The sequence below is a fragment of the Malus domestica genome, chromosome 15 (assembly GCF_042453785.1).
Source record: "Malus domestica chromosome 15, GDT2T_hap1".
Lineage (NCBI taxonomy): Eukaryota > Viridiplantae > Streptophyta > Magnoliopsida > Rosales > Rosaceae > Malus > Malus domestica.
In genome coordinates, this window is record NC_091675.1 from 50109122 (window position 1) to 50129593 (window position 20472).

Below are 20472 nucleotides of genomic sequence, written 5' to 3' on the forward strand. Positions count from 1 at the left end.
CTGGAGGAAATATCATCTCAAACTTGCGTAGAACTTTCACATTGTCATGGCACAACTGATTAACGTCCGTCTTTCGCAACGTTCTTGACGTTAATTGCGAAAAAAAAAATGGACAACAACATTATTGGTTTCACTACATCGGCACTACATCGGCTGGCAAGAGATGTCGAATACCAACAGGAAGTAGGCATTGCAAAACCACATGGCAGTCATGACTCTTTAGGCCAACAAATTTACCCCCGTCAACATTCATGCAACGCGTGATATTTAAAGCATACCCATCGAGAAACTTTACAAACAATAAAAACTTTAAAAATTCTTTTTTGTCATTCGTTTTTTATGGGAAAAAAATGCAAGATCCCTTTTGGCTTTGTCACTGTCCCTATTCATCCATAAACCCCGTCGTATTCCCATTCATTCCAAATCAAGGCAAGTTTTGATCGTGTCTTTTGTCTTGCCCCTAATATCTAAAATTGTGCCAACCAATGTGTCAAATATATTTTTCTCAACATGCATAACATCAAGGTTGTGTCTTAATTTTAGTTTCGACCAGTAGGGGAGCTAAAAAAACATAGTCTTATGAATCCAGTTCATATGTGTATAAGGTCTGGTCCTACTGACATTGGTCCCGAAATGAGCAAAATCTAAACGGTTAAGTTGTTCCAAAAACTGACCACCAGACCATTCTCTGGGTATGAGGCAATGCCTTTTTTCCCCGTCAAACTCTTTATCCTTCTCTCACCACTTATGGTCGCATGGCAACCATCTCCAATGACCAAGGTAACAAACTTTTTCGACGTGCCAACTAGATGTTACGCCTTCCTTGCATACAGGGCATGCCATATAACTCCTAGTGCTCCACCCGGAAACCATTGCATATGCAAGGAAATCATTCACGGTCCACATCACTGCTGCCCATAAAGTGAACATCTTGCCAGTACACTTATCGTATATGCGCACATCATGTGTCCATAAATCCTTTAGCTCATTCACCAACGGTTGTAAGTATACATCGATTGACCTACCAGGATCCTCAGTTATCAATAGAGTCATCATCATGAATTCTTTTTTCATACATTTCCATGGCGGCAAATTATACAAAAATACAAAAATTGGCCAAGTACTGTGGTGTTGGTTTAGAACCCCGAATGGATTGAATCCGTCAGTGGCAAGTCCTAATCTAACGTTCCGAGGATTAGAAGTAAAATCAAGGAATGTTCTATCGAACTATTTTCATGCCTCTCCATCCGCAGGATGCCTCAGGACATCGTCATCTACCCGTTTTTCCTTATGCCATCTCATGTCGGTGGTAGTATGTGTTAACATATACAACCGCTGCAACGTAGGCTTCAAAGGCAAATAACACATGACTTTTTGTGGGATCTTCATCGATCTATTCTGAGATGTAATTTTGAACCTCAACTCATTGCATACAGAACATTTATCCAAAGCTTCATTCTCCTTATAGAATAATACACAATTGTTTTTGCAAGGGTAAATTTTTTTATAACCCAATCCGAGACCATTCAACACCTTTTAAGTGTTTCAATGGTCTTTTGGCAAACAATTGTCCTTTGGTTGCATTCTCTTGAAGACCCCCAAAAAATAATCAAAACACTGGTTCGACATACGATACTTTATTTTCCCGTGCATTAGTTCCACAATAGCTATGAGAATGGAAAATCCCTCACACCCCAGGTATAACTCTTGGTTGGCATTTTTTTTTAATAATTTTTCATATTCTTCAAATTCTCCCATATCCATTGGTGTAGGCACGTCATCTTCCACTTCCTATTTGGTATTTGTCGACGCAAATGGTAAAACATCATTTAAGATTTCCATTACTTGTTCCTTAGGATCTATATTAGGTTCAACGTTGCCCACTCTTGTCACGTTTAAAGACGAAGCATTGTGTAATTGTTCCCCATGATGGTTCCAAATATTATATGTCTCTACCATTCCATTCCTTACTAAATGAAATCGAACATTTTCAAAAGTTTCCCTTAACGTGTTGTTACACCTCCTACAAGGACACCGAATTCTCGTTGCACATAGGTTGTGTATATGTGCAAAGTCAATAAAATCCTCGATTTCGTTCAAGTATTCGTTGGCGCATCTATTCAGGTAATGCATCCACGTTCTATCCATCATTACTACAACCACAATAACAGTACAAGAATCACAACAACTTCTACATGATCTTGTCACCTTATGCCTCCAGTAAGGGCCATATCCCATTCGGGAATGCAAAATTATGTCACGTAATTTATGGCTACTTTGGATTAGATTTCGACGTGGATAAATTTTGGCAGTTTCTTTGTACAGTTTTTCAAGTACACGGCATAGATATGAAATACCTATGTGCCACCCGAAGAACGTACAGAGATGACACCGAAATCCCCATGACAGAAACCTAATTCTTTAATCGTAAACTACACGGCATAACTTTGCATTCCCAAACTCTCCAAATAATGGGACAATTCAAGAATCAATTGAACTGCAATCATGCTTTCACATCCATGTGTGACATCCAACTAATCCTCAAATGGGAAACTAAGTTTTACTATAAAAAACAAGTATGAAGTTAATTACAATTAACTCTATACATCACAACACATATTTGTACGTCACGTACAAATTTGTACATATACAATTCAACATTATACACAATTATAATATAAAAATTAATATAATTTAACAACTTAATATAAACAAATTTAACAACATAATTTCAATATACTTTAACTCATTCATATTTTAAAAAAAAAAACGAAGAAAATACCTTCCAAATTGTTATCCACCGAGCGCTAGTCACACACAATATCCCTATACACAACGAATTTTACGGTGTTAGTATGAATTGACATTGATAATTTTAAATGAAAATAACAAAAACACTTACCAAACACAATGAAATAATTCGATCAACCTAGAGATTTAGATGGATGAAGATTAGAGGAAGAAATTGAGAGAAAATGGGACTGACGGAACCCAAAATGAAGATCATCGAAAGGAAAAATTGCAGGGGGAGAAATCTGCAGAAAACTGCAGTTTTCTCCCTCTGCAACTAACATCAAGTTATAAAGACTACTTTTGGAAGAACCACTTTGTGCGATGAACATAGAATTTGTAGCGCAAGTTCCCTTCACGCGCTCAAGTGTCTTTTTTTTCTTTCCAAAATTCTCTTTTACATCTTCTTTATAATTTAATAATGTAATCTATTTGCACGATGAACACTATATTCATCGCGCAAGTTACATTATTTATTTATTTAATTTTTTTTCTTTTGTTTTCTTTCTTACTAATGTAAATTTTTTTTATCCAATTAAAATTATCAAACCAAATTATATATTGCCAAAATATTTATTAAAACTATGTTATTAACTAAAATATATATTATAACTAATGTAAACTTTAAGCCTTCCATGCATGTAACATAAAATTTAAAAATAAACTCCAACATAACATTCAAATAAATTTTATTTCATAAATAAAAAAAATCAAATTTGGTTCACTCTTCCTCTGCGTCATCAGGAGGGGCATTGACAACAGCATTGTCAACTTGTGCGCGCTTTGCAGCCCACTGTACATCAAACTTCCACTGCAGGAACTGCTTCTTGAAAAAGTCATCCACATACTTCTGCTGCTTCTCATCGGTTTCATCAACATCCCAAACAACCTGTAATGGCAATAAAATTAAATCAAATATCGCAAAAATATTATTTGTAAACAAAAGCAATTACACATTCTTTAATATAAACTTACCGATAAATGCTGCACCATGAGTTCTTAATGTCTACAGACATCATTTTCCAAGAGTTAAACTCAATAGAACACTTCTACCGCACCAAACCCCCTATATTGCAAATAAGTTTGACGTACGCTTCAACCAAACTTTTGTTAGCAAATGAGGTTAAATGTTTACGTCGGTACCTCTCTAATGTCACCACAGCGTTCTTTATTTTTTTTTCCTACCACAAAAATTTAAAACGTAATAGCCTATTAAAACAATAATTTCAACCATATCAAATGTAAAACAATTAACTCAACAATAATTTTTATTTTTTTTTTTTATTTTAACCTTTCCCTTCACAAGAGCCTTCTCCCTCCCAACATTTTGTTGACTCTGAAACTGAATCGGCCATCGTTTGATATAAAATCTTTGCAAAATAGGGTTCTGAAACTATGTTTATATAAAATTGGACACACTTTGCACGACGAATCCTTGGTCGCGCAAGGTTGTCATAACTGGCCGCTGTAAATGGGAGCATTTAATGCGTGACTGACCGTTTGCACGACAAACAATAGTAGTCGTCGCACTAAGTGGTCTTGCATGATGAAAGCCTTATTTCGCAAAGTCGTCTTGTGCGATGATTACTACTGTTCGTCGCGCAAACATCAAAAGAAAAATAAATAAATAAACCCTTTGCGCAAAATAATTTAAACCTTAAATAATTACAAACAAATTTTCAGTTATAATATTTATTCTACAAATAATTAAAACCTTAAATAAATTGAATTAATCCATTCCATTATTTAAAAACTTAAACAAAAATTAAAACCTAATTAAGTCCAAATACATAACTTATATAAAAAAAACCTTAAATTTAAATATTGTCCTGAATAACATAAATTTAAAACTACTATTTCAATGGTGCTCTATTCTGCTCAACGTCATAACGCCACCGGTTGTAACCTCCCTCCAATGCTACCTCCATCAACTTCATCAACTCTTCGTTCGTATTATCATCATCAAGAGTATACTTATACTGTTCAACATATATGCAAATAATTAATTCCAACATATAACAAAAAAATTCACAAAATTAATTATTGATCCATCAATAGTATACTCACTAATTCATCCATCACCACCTTCTTGACATTCTTAGGCACATATTTCCAAGAACACCACTCAACAGTAGGACCACGAACAAAATTGTGAAGAATAAGGAAAGCAAAAGCGCATATTTATAGGAATGTCAGGGACTTTGCGCGACAAAGGCTTTGTCGGGCAAACATCTGCACTAAATACAGTATTGATTCCTCTAATTCACATGCACTAAATTGTTGGAGGAAAACTAACAGTGACTTGCGCGACAAAGAATTCGTCGCGCAAAGCTTCACCCTTTGTTGGGCATGTTTTTCGTGCCAAAAAATTTACACACATTTTTTCTTACTGACTTTGCACAATGAGTATATTATTTTCGTCGCGCAAAGTTGTTTTGCGCAACAAAGTTATGTGTCGCACAAAGTTGACCTTTCTTGTGCGACTAATATCTTCTTCTATCGTACAAAACTATCTTGCGCGACGATTTTTTCGTTGTCGCGTAAGTAGTTTTTCCTACTAGTGTAATGGATCGCCCAAACTCACTGAAGTTCTAGACTTAGGCTTGGATAAGTCATTAAAGTCCATGCAATTGATTCGTATGGAAGGGTGCATGTGTCTCACTTCTAGGAAGAACATCCTATAGGTCTCTCTCTCTCTCTCTCTCTCTCTCTCTCTATGTTACACACACAAACACACATTCAAGTGTATATGACACTAGTTACAATGTTGTATTGAGGTGGACTTCTTGTGGGTTTGGTGGCATTTTTTTAGTGGAAAATATGTTCTTGAATGGTTTGACTTTGTTGAAGAGGGTGATGTAGTCCATTTTGATGTTCCTTGAAGTTTTGGTCGTAATTTTGATGAGTTGGCCGTGTTCTACATTTACTCAACATTTGACGATGATTGGTGTCCTCTTGGCATTACTGTTAAAAATATTACCAAATGTAGTGTGTTGCGAGCCTCGTTAACAAATATATATCAAACCAAGATGCCTCGATGACGAGTATCGTCCTAAATACAATGACGGTAATTATCATCATAAAGACGAAGAATTTGGCAGGGACAGTTATCAAACGATAAACTCAATTTGTAGGGAGGGGACAAGGTTGGTGTACAGTACTTTTAAGTTTGGTCGGTCAAAACTGCAGATGATTATTCTGTGAGAGTGAAGAAAACAGGGGTTAATATAATATGGGACAAACTTATCAAGGAAAATGTGGTTATTAATGACCCTTTTATTTATGGTTCTGAGTGATATCCAGACTGCTTGTCGAGTGGTGATAATGATGCAGAAGCAAGCAATGACGCATCTGATCATCTCAGTAATGAATTGATTAGTACTACAGATGATGAAGATGAACAATTAGCAGTGCTGCATCATGATCAACCCAGGCCACCGCGGTTAGCATCATCATCAGCGCTTTTAGTTTTCGTTTCCCTACAAGCAAAGAAACCCGCTCTCTGCTGCAGGTTTAAAACCGTAACCACAATTTAACACACCCATTTTAAGTAGGGAACTTTAACGAAAAACATCCGGTACTGTTCACTTTAACGAAAAACCACATTTTTACACTAAAAAGTCAATCCTTGTACTATTCACTTTACCCTTTATTTTGTCCTTATCATTAAAACTCAAAGTTTTCAAACCCTTTTCATTAGTTTTCCTTTTTAAATAATGGGACTAATTAACCTTTCCAACAATGATTAGCAACTAAAATTGATCTACAAATTAATAAAAAGAAAAGACCAAGTAAAAAACTGAACACTATTAGCAGATTCATGTGTACATAATGGCAGGTCCATAAATTTTATAGAAAACTTCATTTTAATCCCTAAAAAAGATGAGTTTTAGATTATAACCATATGTAAGATTAAAATCCAATTTTAGTCCCTAGCACTTTTAATCATATCATTTATTAGTTGTATTTTGATGTTTTATTTTATCTTTTTATTTTTATTTTAATGTATTAATTACATTTAAATTTAATTTTTATTTCATTCATCATAATATATTTTATTGTCTACATTTAGGCAACTAAATTTTTTATAATATATATTCCGATAACAATTTTGTATGTTCTTCATTTAGGTACATTAATACATTTGAATATTTTGGTATATCTATCGGTACAAACATGTAGTTACATTGATTCAATATAATGCATTTTGATCAATATAATGCATTTCGTTACGCACACTTTGATACACACATTTGAGTATTGACTTTTAGGTACATTAATTCAATTATTATTTCGGTAAATACATTTAGGTACATACATTTTGGTATTGATATTTAGGTACATACATTTTCGGTATTGATATTTAGGTTCGTACATTTTGGTACATACATTTCGGTATTAACATTTAGGTACATTAATTCAATATAATACATTTTAGTACATACATTTAGGTTCATTATAATATATTTCGGTACAATCATGTAGGTACAAATATTTTGGTACAAAAAAGTCAACTTTATATATTTTGGCACAATCATTTCTGTACACTTATGTATCTATATATTTTTGTATCACAAATTTTTTTTAATATTTTCTCATTTACGTTCATTTCTAATTAAAAAAATTAAATATGTGCATATTAATAAAATTAAAATTTAATATGGAGAGATTAAATAAAAATACACATTAAATAAGAAAAATTGAATGTAAATTTTGATAAAAATACACTCAAGGGATTAAATTGAATATTTAATCTAGCATCAGGTTTTTTTTAAATTTTAATCTTTTGTAAGGACTAATGTTCAAAAACCCCTAAATTTTATCATGAGTTCAGGTGTAAACAACTTGATTGTGCTCATGTAAAAAAAATTTAACTCGTTATAATTATTTATTCATGTAATAAATGAGTCGATAGATCCATAAACAATATGGAAACCAAATACACATTGAACACTCTATACCTCCCATGTACAAACAAATTATAGGGGTCATAATGTAGAACAGAAGTATACCTCCTGCAGCAAGCTTAAGCTTCGCCTCCAGTGGAGCAACGATGGATTCAATGGGTAGCATTTCATCATCTTTCTGTGTAGCGTGAACTCTTCAAAGTCTGCCTTCTGCTGCAATATCTTAATATAAAACAAAACCCCCATAATCAGATTAATTAGGGTTTTTTCTTCATAGTTTCATGTACTTCAAAAGATATATGATATAAATTATACTTGAGTATTGTCATTGTGTATAAAAAACTAAACGGATATATCACATTCAAATTTAAGTATGCTGATTACCAAAATACTTTAAACGGTTCTTCAAATTATCATTGTCATATACCATGACTATGCTGACATATCACTCTTTCTCCAAAAATACCTGCAGAAATTTCAAAGAACCTTCAAAAGAAGTTGTTTCAGAACAGGTTTCATCCCAACCAACAACAACAACAACAACAACAACAAAGCCTTTTCCCACTAAGTGGGGTCGGCTATATGAATCCTAGAACGCCATTGCGCTCGGTTTTGTGTCATGTCCTCCGTTAGATCCAAGTACTCAAGTCTTTTCTTAGGGTCTCTTCCAAAGTTTTCCTATGTCTTCCTCTACCCCTTCGGCCCTGAACCTCTGTCCCGTAGTCACTTTCGAACCGGAGCGTCAGTAGGCCTTCTTTGCACATGTCCAAACCACCGGAACCGATTTTCTCTCATATTTCCTTCAATTTTGGCTACTCCTACTTTACCTCGGATAACCTCATTCCCAATCTTATCCTTTCTCGTGTGCCCATACATCCCACGAAGCATCCTCATCTCCGCTACACCCATTTTGTGTACGTTGATGCTTCACTGCCCAACATTCTGTGCCATACAATATCGCTGGCCTTATTGCCGTCCTATAAAATTTTCCCTTGAACTTCAGTGGCCTACGACGGTCACACAACACGCCGGATGCACTCTTACACTTCATCCATCCAGCTTGTATTCTATGGTTGAGATCTCCATCTAATTCTCCGTTCTCTTGCAAGATAGATCCTAGGTAGCGAAAACGGTCACTTTTTGTGATCTTCGCTAGATTGCTCCGGTCATTAGTGTGGATAAGTATATAAATGGATAGAGATAGGAAAGCAAACACAAGATGTACGTGGTTCACCCAGATTGGCTACGTCCACGGAATAGAGGAGTTCTCATTAATTGTGAAGGGTTTACACAAAAGCAAACACAAGATGTACGTGGTTCACCCAGATTGGCTACGTCCACGGAATAGAGGAGTTCTCATTAATTGTGAAGGGTTTACACAAGTACATAGGTTCAAGCTCTCCTTTAGTGAGTACAAGTGAATGATTTAGTACAAATGACATTAGGAAATATTGTGGGAGAATGATCTCGTAGCCACGAAACTTCTAAGTACCGGAGTGTGGTATCGTCTTGACTTGCCTTATCTGTCTCATAGGTAGATGTGGCATCTTCTCTGGAAGTACTCTTCCTCCATCCAGGGGTGGTATCTGTAACTGGTGGAGATGCACAAGGTAATGTATCAATTTCACTTGAAGCTTACTTGTAGTTTCATGCTTGGTCAAGCGCGATACAAACCATGTAGTAGGAGTCCCCCAAGTCGCCGAGCTAGGGGATCTGCTGAAAGAGGTGACAGACAAGGTAAGCAATCAGAGCTCCGGCTGATTGTTCACATTCTCCCTATCTTGCAGTCAGCATGAAGGATAAAGAGAAGAAAAATGAGGAGAGATGATATGGAATACTTTTGCTTTTGAAGAAGTAACTTTCCACAGGCTTATTCTTGAACTGGGCTGGAGGGTTTTCTGGTTTCCTCCAGAGTATAAGGCCGACTGAAGAATTTGAGGGTCAAAACAAGTCCATCAAATCTAGAGTACGTTCGACCCTGCTGATATGGGATGCTTTTGCTTTTGACAAAGTAGTGGATGTATCGGCACGTGTGCTGTTACGCTTGTCTCCACATGCTTCCTTGTATCCTTCTCACTTGCCCTATTTGTTCCTCAGGCAGATGCGGTATCTTCCCTGGAAGCATAAGATGTTGAAGATGAGTACTCGAGAGCAATGCCAGGTAAGTAATCAGGTAAGAGGTTCCAGGCAGTCAGTTCCTGGCTGGAAGCTTGATTCCAAGTGCTGACTGATTGCTCTCTTTCTCCTTGTCTTGCAGGTAAGAACAAGGCCAAAGGAAAAGACAGGGAAAAAGCATGATATGGGATACTCTTGCTTTTAACCCTGATGATATGAGATATTCTTGCTCTAGTATAGCTTGTTTACAGAGGTATTATCGGGGGGAAAGAAAGCTGAATATTTCGAAAGGCTTCGTTGGGAGTGCCCTCTCAGATAAGAGAAAGGGTTGAGCATTTTTGCAGGTCTGCCTGTCCGTTAGGGATGGAGGTCGACATATATAGGAGTCTCCCTAACATCAAGTAATAATGCTATTCCTTTACCCTGCTTGGTTATAGCACGGTAGTGGGAGCTGCCAGCTTCACATGTTTTAACCCTGTCAGAGCACTTTGAAAAAGTGGTCTGTGGTATCTGGAAAGCTGATGTTGCGTGTGAAGATTACAGACAAGCTTTATCCAAGGAGATCCAGCTCTTGAAGTTGGGAAAGTGGTGCCTCTTCGATTTTCGAACAAGCAATCCTGTCGGGGATCTGGCTCTCGAGATTCGGAGAACGATGCCTCTTCGATTTTTGAGAAAGCAATCCTGCTGGGGGTTTGGCTCTCGAGATTCGGAGAGCGGTGTCTCTTCGATTTTTGAGAAAGTAATCATGTTGGGAGTCTGGCTCTCGAGATTCGGAGGGCGGTGCCTCTTCGATTTTGGAGCAAGCAATCTTGTTGGGAGTGTTTTCTCGAATGTGAGTAAAGGTTGGACGTGTTTGCTAGTCTACCTTGCCACGAAGCACAGAGGTTGACACACAGGAACTTTCCAATTATCCAGCAGTGGTACTGTTCCTTTACCCTCTCTTCGATTTTTGAGAAAGTAATCATGTTGGGAGTCTGGCTCTCGAGATTCGGAGGGCGGTGCCTCTTCGATTTTGGAGCAAGCAATCTTGTTGGGAGTGTTTTCTCGAATGTGAGTAAAGGTTGGGCATGTTTGCTGGTCTACCTTGCCACGAAGCACAAAGGTTGACACACATGGACTTTCCAATTATCCAGCAGTGGTACTGTTCCTTTACCCTCTCTTCGATTTTGAGAAAGTAATCATGTTGGGAGTCTGGCTCTCGAGATTCGGAGGGCGGTGCCTCTTCGATTTTGGAGCAAGCAATCTTGTTGGGAGTGTTTTCTCGAATGTGAGTACAGGTTGGGCATGTTTGCTAGTCTACCTTGCCACGAAGCACAGAGGTTGACACACCGGGACTTTCCAATTATCCAGCAGTGGTACTGTTCCTTTACCCTTGTGGGTAATAATATGGTAGCTAGACCTTCAAAATTTATGTGTTTAAACTTTGTTAGTGTTGTTTCTTTGCAATTCTTTTACCCTTCTTGGTCAGAGCGATGTAGTGGGAGCTGCAAGCTTCACGTGTCTCAACTTTGTCAGAGAACTTTGGCAAAGTTATCTGTGGTACCCATGAGCTACTGTTGCGTGTGGGAAGTGGGTGATTGAACAGTACGATTCATGTGCTTTCTACTTCGTCAGAAATCTTCGACAGAATGCCCATAATTTCCGCAAACCTGAGTGTGCGTGTGACAGGTGCTGACAAGGCTGGAAAAGTAGGTGCCTCTTCGATTTCTGAGATCGGCCCTCGTGGTCTCTGAGCATCCCAGCTTTTGAGAAAGCAAGCCTCTTCGATTTCTGAGATCGGCCTTCGTGGTCTTTGAGCAGCCCAGCTTTTGAGAAAGCAAACGCCTCTTCGATTTCTGAGATCGACCCTCGTGGTCTCTGAGCAGCCCAGCTTTTGAGAAAGCAAACGCCTCTTCGATTTCTGAGCAGGCGCCTCTTCGATTTCTGAAGCTTCGTCGAGTGCAGATTTTTATAGGGGCTGACATTAAATTCCAAAGCACACTTGAATATCCACCAGTAGAAGCTCCATTCTTGCACTTCTAAGATCTTGATTTGTCCGACCTCTTCTCTCTTCAACACCTTTGAAAATGTCTGGCCCCTCCGACCGTCGTTTTGACTTGAACCTTGTTGAAGAGGCAGCCCCGCCTTCTCCAGACAACATATGGCGCCCATCCTTCGTCTCCCCTACTGGTCCTCTTACCGTTGGGGATTCCGTGATGAAGAATGATATGACCGCTGCGGTAGTGGCCAGGAACCTTCTCACTCCCAAAGATAACAGACTACTTTCCAAACGGTCTGATGAGTTGGCTGTTAAGGATTCTCTGGCTCTCAGTGTTCAGTGTGCAGGTTCTGTGTCTAATATGGCCCAACGCCTATTTGCTCGAACCCGCCAAGTTGAATCATTGGCGGCTGAAGTGATGAGTCTCAAACAGGAGATTAGAAGGCTCAAGCATGAGAATAAACAGTTGCACCGGCTCGCACATGACTATGCTACAAACATGAAGAGGAAGCTTGACCAGATGAAGGAATCTGATGGTCAGGTTTTACTTGATCATCAGAGATTTGTGGGTTTGTTCCAAAGGCATTTATTGCCTTCGTCTTCTGGGGCTGTACCGCGTAATGAAGCTCCAAATGATCAACCTCTGATGCCTCCTCCTTCAAGGGTTTTGTCCAGTACTGAGGCTCCGAATGATCCTCCTCCGGTGCCTTCTCTTTCTAGGGCTCTACCGCCTGCTGAAACTTCTCCTAAGCAACCTTTGTGAAGGCTCCCTCTTGTTTGTTTATTTTGACTCAAGTATATGTACATATTTGTAACTTATCGGGGATATCAATAAATAAGCTTTCCTTCATTTCAACGTATTGTGTTAAATACACCAAAGCCTTCTTCGCTAAGTTCTTTGAATTTTCTTTTGTTGAAGCTTGTATGTTGAAGCTTTGTGAGTGGAGCATATAGGTTGAGGTAGTGTTCCCTTAATTTCCCGAGTGAGGAAAACTTCTTGGTTGAAGACTTGGAAAATCCAAGTCACTGAGTGGGATCGGCTATATGAATCTTAGAACGCCATTGTGTTCTGTCCTGTGTCATGTCCTCCGTTAGATCCAAGTACTCTAAGTCTTTTCTTAGGGTCTCTTCCAAAGTTTTCCTAGGTCTTCCTCTGCCCCTTCGGCCATGAACCTCTGTCCCATAGTCGCATCTTCTAATCGGAGCGTCAGTAGGCCTTCTTTGCACATGTCCAAACCACCGTAACCGATTTTCTCTCATCTTTCCTTCAATTTCGGCTACTCCTACTTTACCCCGGATATCCTCATTCCTAATCTTATCCTTTCTCGTGTGCCCACACATCCAACGAAGCATCCTCATCTCCGCTACACCCATTTTGTGTACGTGTTGATGCTTCACCGCCCAACATTCTGTGCCATACAGCATCGCCGGCCTTATTGTCGTCCTATAAAATTTTCCCTTAAGCTTCAGTGGCATACGGCGGTCACACAACACGCCGGATGCACTCTTCCACTTCATCCATCCAGCTTGTATTCTATGGTTGAGATCTCCATCTAATTCTCCGTTCTTTTGCAAGATAGATCCTAGGTAACGAAAACGGTCGCTCTTTGGTATTTCTTGATCTCCGATCCTCACCCCTAACTCGTTTTGGCCTCCATTTGCACTGAACTTGCACTCCATATATTCTGTCTTTGATCGGCTTAGGCGAAGACCTTTAGATTCCAACACTTCTCTCCAAAGGTTAAGCTTTGCATTTACCCCTTCCTGAGTTTCATCTATCAACACTATATCGTCTGCGAAAAGCATACACCAAGGAATATCACCTTGAATATGTCCTGTTAACTCATCCATTACCAACGCAAAAAGGTAAGGACTTAAGGATGAGCCTTGATGTAATCCTACAGTTATGGGAAAGCTTTCGGTTTGTCCTTCATGAGTTCTTACGGCAGTCTTTGCTCCTTCATACATATCCTGTATAGCTTGGATATATGCTACTCGTACTCCTTTCTTCTCTAAAATCCTCCAAAGAATGTCTATTGGGACCCTATCATACGCTTTTTCCAAATCTATAAAGACCATGTGTAAATCCTTTTTCCCATCTCTATATCTTTCCATCAATCTTCGTAAGAGATAGATTGCCTCCATGGTTGAGCGCCCTGGCATGAACCCGAATTGGTTGTCCGAAACCCGTGTCTCTTGCCTCAATCTATGCTCAATGACTCTCTCCCAGAGCTTCATTGTATGACTCATTAGCTTAATACCCCTATAGTTAATGCAATTTTGTACATCGCCCTTATTCTTGTAGATAGGCACCAAAGTGCTCATTCGCCACTCATTTGGCATCTTCTTCGTTTTCAAAATCCTATTGAAAAGGTTAGTGAGCCATGTTATACCTGTCTCTCCCAAAACTTTCCACACTTCGATTGGTATATCGTCTGGGCCTACTGCTTTTCTATGCTTCATCTTCTTCAAAGCTACACCCACTTCTTCCTTCCGGATTCTACGATAAAAAGAGTAGTTTCTACACTCTTCTGAGTTACTCAACTCCCCTAAAGAAGCACTCATTTCATGTCCTTCATTGAAAAGATTATGAAAATAACCTTTCCATCTGTCTTTAACCGCGTTCTCTGTAGCAAGAACCTTTCCATCCTCATCCTTGATGCACCTCACTTGGTTTAGGTCCCTTGTCTTCTTGTCCCTTGCTCTAGCTAGTTTATAGATATCCAACTCTCCTTCTTTGGTATCTAGTCGCTTATACATATCGTCATAAGCCGCTAACTTAGCTTCTCTCACAGCTTTCTTCGCCTCTTGCTTCGCTTTTCTATACCTTTCACCATTTTCATCGGTCCTATCCTTGTATAAGGCTTTACAACATTCCTTCTTAGCCTTCACCTTTGCTTGTACCTCCTTATTCCACCACCAAGATTCCTTTTGGTGTGGGGCAAAGCCCTTGGACTCTTCTAATACCTCTTTTGCTACTTTTCGGATACAACTAGCCATGCAATCCCACATTTGGTTAGCTTCCCCCTCTCTATCCCACACACACTGGGTGATTACTTTCTCTTTGAAAATGGCTTGTTTTTCTTCTTTTAGATTCCACCATCTAGTCCTTGGGCACTTCCAAGTCTTGTTCTTTTTTCTCACTCTTTTGATATGTACATCCATCACCAACAAGCGATGTTGATTAGCCACGCTCTCTCCTGGTATAACTTTGCAATCCTTACAAGTTATACGATCCCCTTTCCTCATTAGAAGAAAATCTATTTGTGTTTTTGACGACCCACTCTTGTAGGTGATCACATGTTCTTCTCTCTTCTTAAAGAAGGTGTTGGCTAAGAAGAGATCATATGCCATTGCAAAATCCAAGATAGCTTCCCCATCCTCGTTTCTCTCCCCAAAACCATGGCCACCATGAAAACCTCCATAGTTGCCTGTCTCCCTGCCCACGTGTCCATTTAAATCTCCTCCTATAAATAACTTCTCTGTCTGAACAATTCCTTGCACCAAGTCTCCAAGGTCTTCCCAAAATTTCTCCTTCGAACTCGTATCCAACCCTACTTGAGGTGCGTACGCACTAATCACATTGATAAGTTCTTGTCCTATTACAATCTTGATTGCCATGATTCTATCTCCTACCCTCTTGACATCTACAACATCTTGTGTCAAGGTCTTGTCCACGATGATGCCAACACCGTTTCTCGTTCTATTTGTGCCCGAATACCATAGTTTAAACCCTGAGTTTTCTAGATCCTTTGCCTTACGACCAACCCACTTAGTTTCTTGTAGGCACATAATATTTATCCTTCTCCTCACCATAACTTCTACTACTTCCATAGATTTTCCCGTCAAGGTTCCTATATTCCACGTTCCTAAACGCATTTTGCTCTCTTGAACTCTACCCTTCTGTCCTAGCTTCTTCACCCTTCCCCGTCTAATAGGATCAAAGTACTTCTTTTGTGTGTCCCGTGTAAAGTTGATAGGAGCATATGCTCCAAAACAACTTTGAGTGGAGTCGTTCGAAAAGAAGTTTCTATAGCCCCCTTGCTCATTTAACACTGCATCCGGGTGCCGATGGAGATACAGCGACCCTTGCTCACTTATCACTGTGCTCAGGCCACACAGCGCGCCACTTATGGGTGACGCCCTAGCTTTAGCGCGATTTCGTTCTGGATTCATTTTCATAAGGTTTCATCCCAACCAACTCTATAAAAATCAATGATTTATAAAGACTATTAAGTGTATCTATAAAGTAAAATAGGTGGAAACCTTTACCGGATAAACTATCTGCTCAAATATGCTCAAATATTCTGGACGTTTGATCAAGGTTCACATTCATGAGAGTCATTTGGAGAGCAAGACTAACAGCACCTTAGATGACCATCCGACCTCTGGACTTGGTAGTCTCATCTCGTCGTTCCAAAAGTTGTGAAAAAAAATCAATACCAATTCAAATTCATATGCCAAAATTATCAAATAATGTTTCAATTAGTTTAATTTATATGACCTCCTCAACATTCTGGAAAGGCAATCCAAAGCTGCCCCCTTGAGAGACTGAGTGACCATTTTCTGGCAACTCAACAAACAATACTTCTCCAAGATGGTCCTAAAACAAAGCTTCACCTGCATCACTCAACCCATGATCTATACACCCAAAATCAAACAATCAGATTGAGATACAAAAACTTAATATGTGCTTACACCCCTCCTCTTTGACTTTGAACTCCCCCTACATATTTTTAAAAAATTACAGATTAAAATTAAATAAAAACAATTCAATAAAATTAATCACAAATTTCATTTGAGTAATCTTCAAAATCGAGAGTGTATGCAGGTGAGTTATGGACAATTTACCATGGCTCAGCCAAGTAAGGACCAATTTTAAAAAGTAACATGAAGTCAATGTGTACTGAAAAGAAGAAAATGAAATAAAGATAGTAATATTATCACAAAAACAGCAGCAAGAGACCTTAATTAATTAAGATGGCTTACTTTAGTGAGCAAAGAAAAGCTAACAATTAAGAAAGCATGGATTTATTTGAGGAAAAAAAAACACAAAAGGTCGTACCCAGTGCACAAGGCTCCCGCTTTACGCAGGGTCTGGGAGAGGTGAATGTCGGCTAGCCTTACCCCCATTTATGGAGAGGCTGCTCCCAAGTCTCGAACCCGAGACCTACCGCTCATGGGCGAAGGCACTTGCCATCGCACAGGATGAAATAAATTATTTCTTTCCAAAAGAGTATAAAAATACTACCAAAGATTCAAAAATATCAATTAACACAAACAAACAGCAACAAAAGGCATTAGACATAAGGTAAAGTACCAAATACTTGATCAAAGAAAAAAGAATCATTTACCTCTACGACTCAAACCATGTGAGAGGGAAACTTCCTCTTTCACATGTAAATGGTGGATTGAAGACCAAACATGTTTCTTTCCAAAGAGAAGTGCCTGATGAAGATTAAAAATATATATATAATTCAGGTTGCATCAAAAGAAGTAATAAAGTGGATAAGAATGGCAAAGCATGAAAATTGAACACGATGAATTACTGACATGAGTAAATTTTCGATCTTCAACTCTCCAACTAATTTGACATAGCTCAACAATTAACCGTTTAAAAGAGTTGTGTAAAACATTATTGATTTTCTGAATTCGGTAGACATACACTATCTCTTTGCTTCAGTAGTTGAAAAGAGAAATGGAGAAATCATGAATGTGTATATAAAAAGTTGAACCTTGTGGGAGACGAAGAAATAACTCTACAGCTAGCAAACTATTAGAAATCCTGTTTACAAATTTACTCACGTTATCAACAATGCCAGCCATTGCCTCCTCTCTCCTTTTGCGTTGGGATGTATAAGTTTGTTTTCAATAAAACCCTGTAAGAAAGGGAAAGTAGAGGAAAGTTTAATGATATAAACAATAGAATAGATCGCATAAGTTCCCTAAAATGCACAAAATGTAACTATTAATAATAATAACCAATGTAATCAAACATAAATAAAATGGTATGGTACAATTTTATTCTTTTTCATAGAGCTCTGAGGTTCGACTCTTATGAAATGGCGAGTTTGATACAAATTATTATTGGTGGAATTGCTAGTTTTATTCTCTTTCATGAAAGCCAAAAACCAATACCAACATGATTCAAAGAACCTCAATCTACTATCTTTAACAATTGAAACTATATTGTAGGGTGTTAAATCTTTAATCTTAATTTGAAGACTAAAAATAAAATAATTTAGCTAAATTGATTAGTATTAAGCTTAGCCTCAAATATTCTTCAGCAGATGCAATCCAAAATTAAGACAAATTTGAAAGAATTGAACCTTATTTGGTCTTACTCATCACATGCTGCTTCCCCATTCAATAGGTCGTACCCAGTGCACAAGGCTCCCGCTTTACACAGGGTCTGGGAGAGGTGAATGTCGGCTAGCCTTACCCCCATTTATGGAGAGGCTGCTCCCAAGTCTCGAACCCGAGACCTACCGCTTATGGGCGAAGGCACTTGCCATCGCACCAAGTGCGACCTCTTGCTTCCCCATTCAATACAAAAGTAAAATAAGTGAGAGGTTAGTTGGAAGATTAGTTGGAAGAAAATAATAATTAAAATCTTGTTCACGGGCTATCCTCAATCTTATCCATCTAATATTTTAGTAACACTCTTTTAGTACTTAATTACTGAATTTGCTAGTATAGCCTATTACGTAGTCTGAATTTTAATCAATCTTTACCATCTCATTGATTAGAGTTTGTCTTAAAGTCAATTTACACCGTTCACCTCTCAGACAACACTATAATCAATTATTAACGAAAATTTGCTAAATGACTGAAAAAAATATCCGTCATTAGATTTGATATCAAATTTATAGTCAGTTATCGAGACACTATTATTTACCCTCTATCTATTAGTAGCTAAATATTCTCACCGGAGTGTTATGGTGTTATACAAATACAAATTACAATACATCTCAAGAAACTCAATAGAAACTTACTTTGCAACCAACAATGTCTTCACCGCCATGGTCACTGCCTCCTGCTACCTCTCTTGTTACCACTGCACCTCAATTACCACCGTCATTTCCTCCACTTCTGCCGCCACTGTTGTCGTCAGCAGGCTGTTAAACAAATCAATATTTGCATAAGATGAACCAACATTTGAAAAGTTTAAGCTGATGGACCAACACAGAGAGAAAACTCCTAAATTTACAACAAGATGAAAGCTTAACGAAAAAAAAATTTGGGTAAAAAATACCTAAATTTACAGAGATATGCGAAAATAGGGTGCAAACATAATGTGCCTCTTTTTTAATGTGGGTCAGTGAGGGTAAGAGAGAGTGCCCTTGGTGTTCTCACTCTCAATACGACCTCGCTTGACAGAGATATCACCTTACTACCAGAATGGAAAGAAGCCGGTAAAACAGCATTGGTAATTACATTGGATATATGCAACCTGCTATGGGAGCCATGTGGATCCCTGAACATTTCATGCATATGAAGATACCAAGATTCACGCTAGCCAATCGTGGAGCTCTGCACCAAAAAATGGAAACACTACAACAATTTAGAAAAAAAAATGTTGGACATATCTGTTTGAGGTTACCCACACATGCAGTATGAAAATACATAGGATGTCGTTTAAATTGAAAATAAGTTTATATATAACCCTTTAATTTACCTTTTTCTCCAATAAAGCCCTGATGTCTCTTCCCCTTCTTTGTAGAACGTCCTACACTACAGATCGAGTCCATATTCTTCATGGAAAATCCAACCTCAGTATTAAAAACCAGCAGAGTAGCCGGAGCTCCACTCCCAGTTATGTCCTTCTTTGTCATCACAAATTCCAGTGTTGGTTCAACCCCTTTTCGTATTGTCTTCCGCATTCTGCAAATCAAAAACCCACAATTAAAATCCACTAAAAGAACAAAACCACAATTTGTTTTCAAGTTCCATTGATGCTAGTATCGAAAAATTGAAACTTTTTCACCTTTTTTTAGAGACAACAAAAGACCAAAAATTGTTTTGATTTTTGAATAAAAATCAACGAAGAAACAAACCCAGCAAATAAAAGTACACAAAAAAAAGAAACCCACAAATTATTTCGAGTTTCATTGACGTGGGTAAGGAAAAGATTGAAACTTTTTCACTAATTTTTGGAAAAACACAGCAAAAATTTAAATACATGTATGAGCTTAATGAGAAAATGGTATGTCTTTCTGGTATAGCTCGGCAGATAGGCTGGTGACTGCATGGTGAAGGTCAAGAGTTAAAGAGAAGTCAAAATCAGGGAAGAAGATGAGTTTTACCCGATGACTCGAGTCGGGAAGGAAGACAATGGGAGTCGGCTCTTTGGGTGGCTCCTTGGCTGGCTCTTTAGTTTGGGGCTGTGTGATGGATTCTTCGGCCTTCATCTTTTCCAAGACGGTTTACTAGCACCTTTAACTTTGTCATTTGGGCCTCAACTCATATATGCTCTTTATAGTTTTGTTTTCGGAATTTTGGTGATTTGAAATTAAAGTTAATATCTATTTAGGGTTGGTTTGGGATTGTAATGCTTAAAAAAAAAAAACTAATGAAAAATGCTTGAAAACTTTGAGTTTTAACGATAAAGAAAAAATAAAGGGTAAAGTGAATAGTAATATGATTGACTTTTTAGTGTAAAAATGTGGTTTTTCGTTAAAG

At 38.2% G+C, this 20472-nt stretch overlaps 2 long non-coding RNA genes across 3 annotated transcripts; one reads left to right on the plus strand and one right to left on the minus strand.

Moving 5' to 3' along the window:
• Positions 1-7650: 7650 nt before the first annotated feature.
• LOC108171225 (uncharacterized) lies at positions 7651-20233 on the minus strand. 2 transcript variants are annotated; one of them, XR_011576610.1, is made up of 10 exons: positions 20097-20233; positions 19469-19674; positions 19228-19323; positions 18786-18908; positions 18135-18322; positions 17596-17669; positions 17145-17238; positions 16063-16410; positions 8082-8163; positions 7651-7919 (listed from the first exon to the last, which is right to left on the minus strand). It is a non-coding gene; the product is annotated as an uncharacterized lncRNA (long non-coding RNA). The 2 variants fall into 2 exon arrangements; XR_011576609.1 differs by having other exon boundaries at positions 16063-16431; positions 18120-18322.
• LOC139192439 (uncharacterized) lies at positions 9539-10076 on the plus strand. Its single transcript, XR_011576611.1, has 3 exons — positions 9539-9663; positions 9795-9870; positions 9955-10076. It is a non-coding gene; the product is annotated as an uncharacterized lncRNA (long non-coding RNA).
• Positions 20234-20472: the final 239 nt, after the last annotated feature.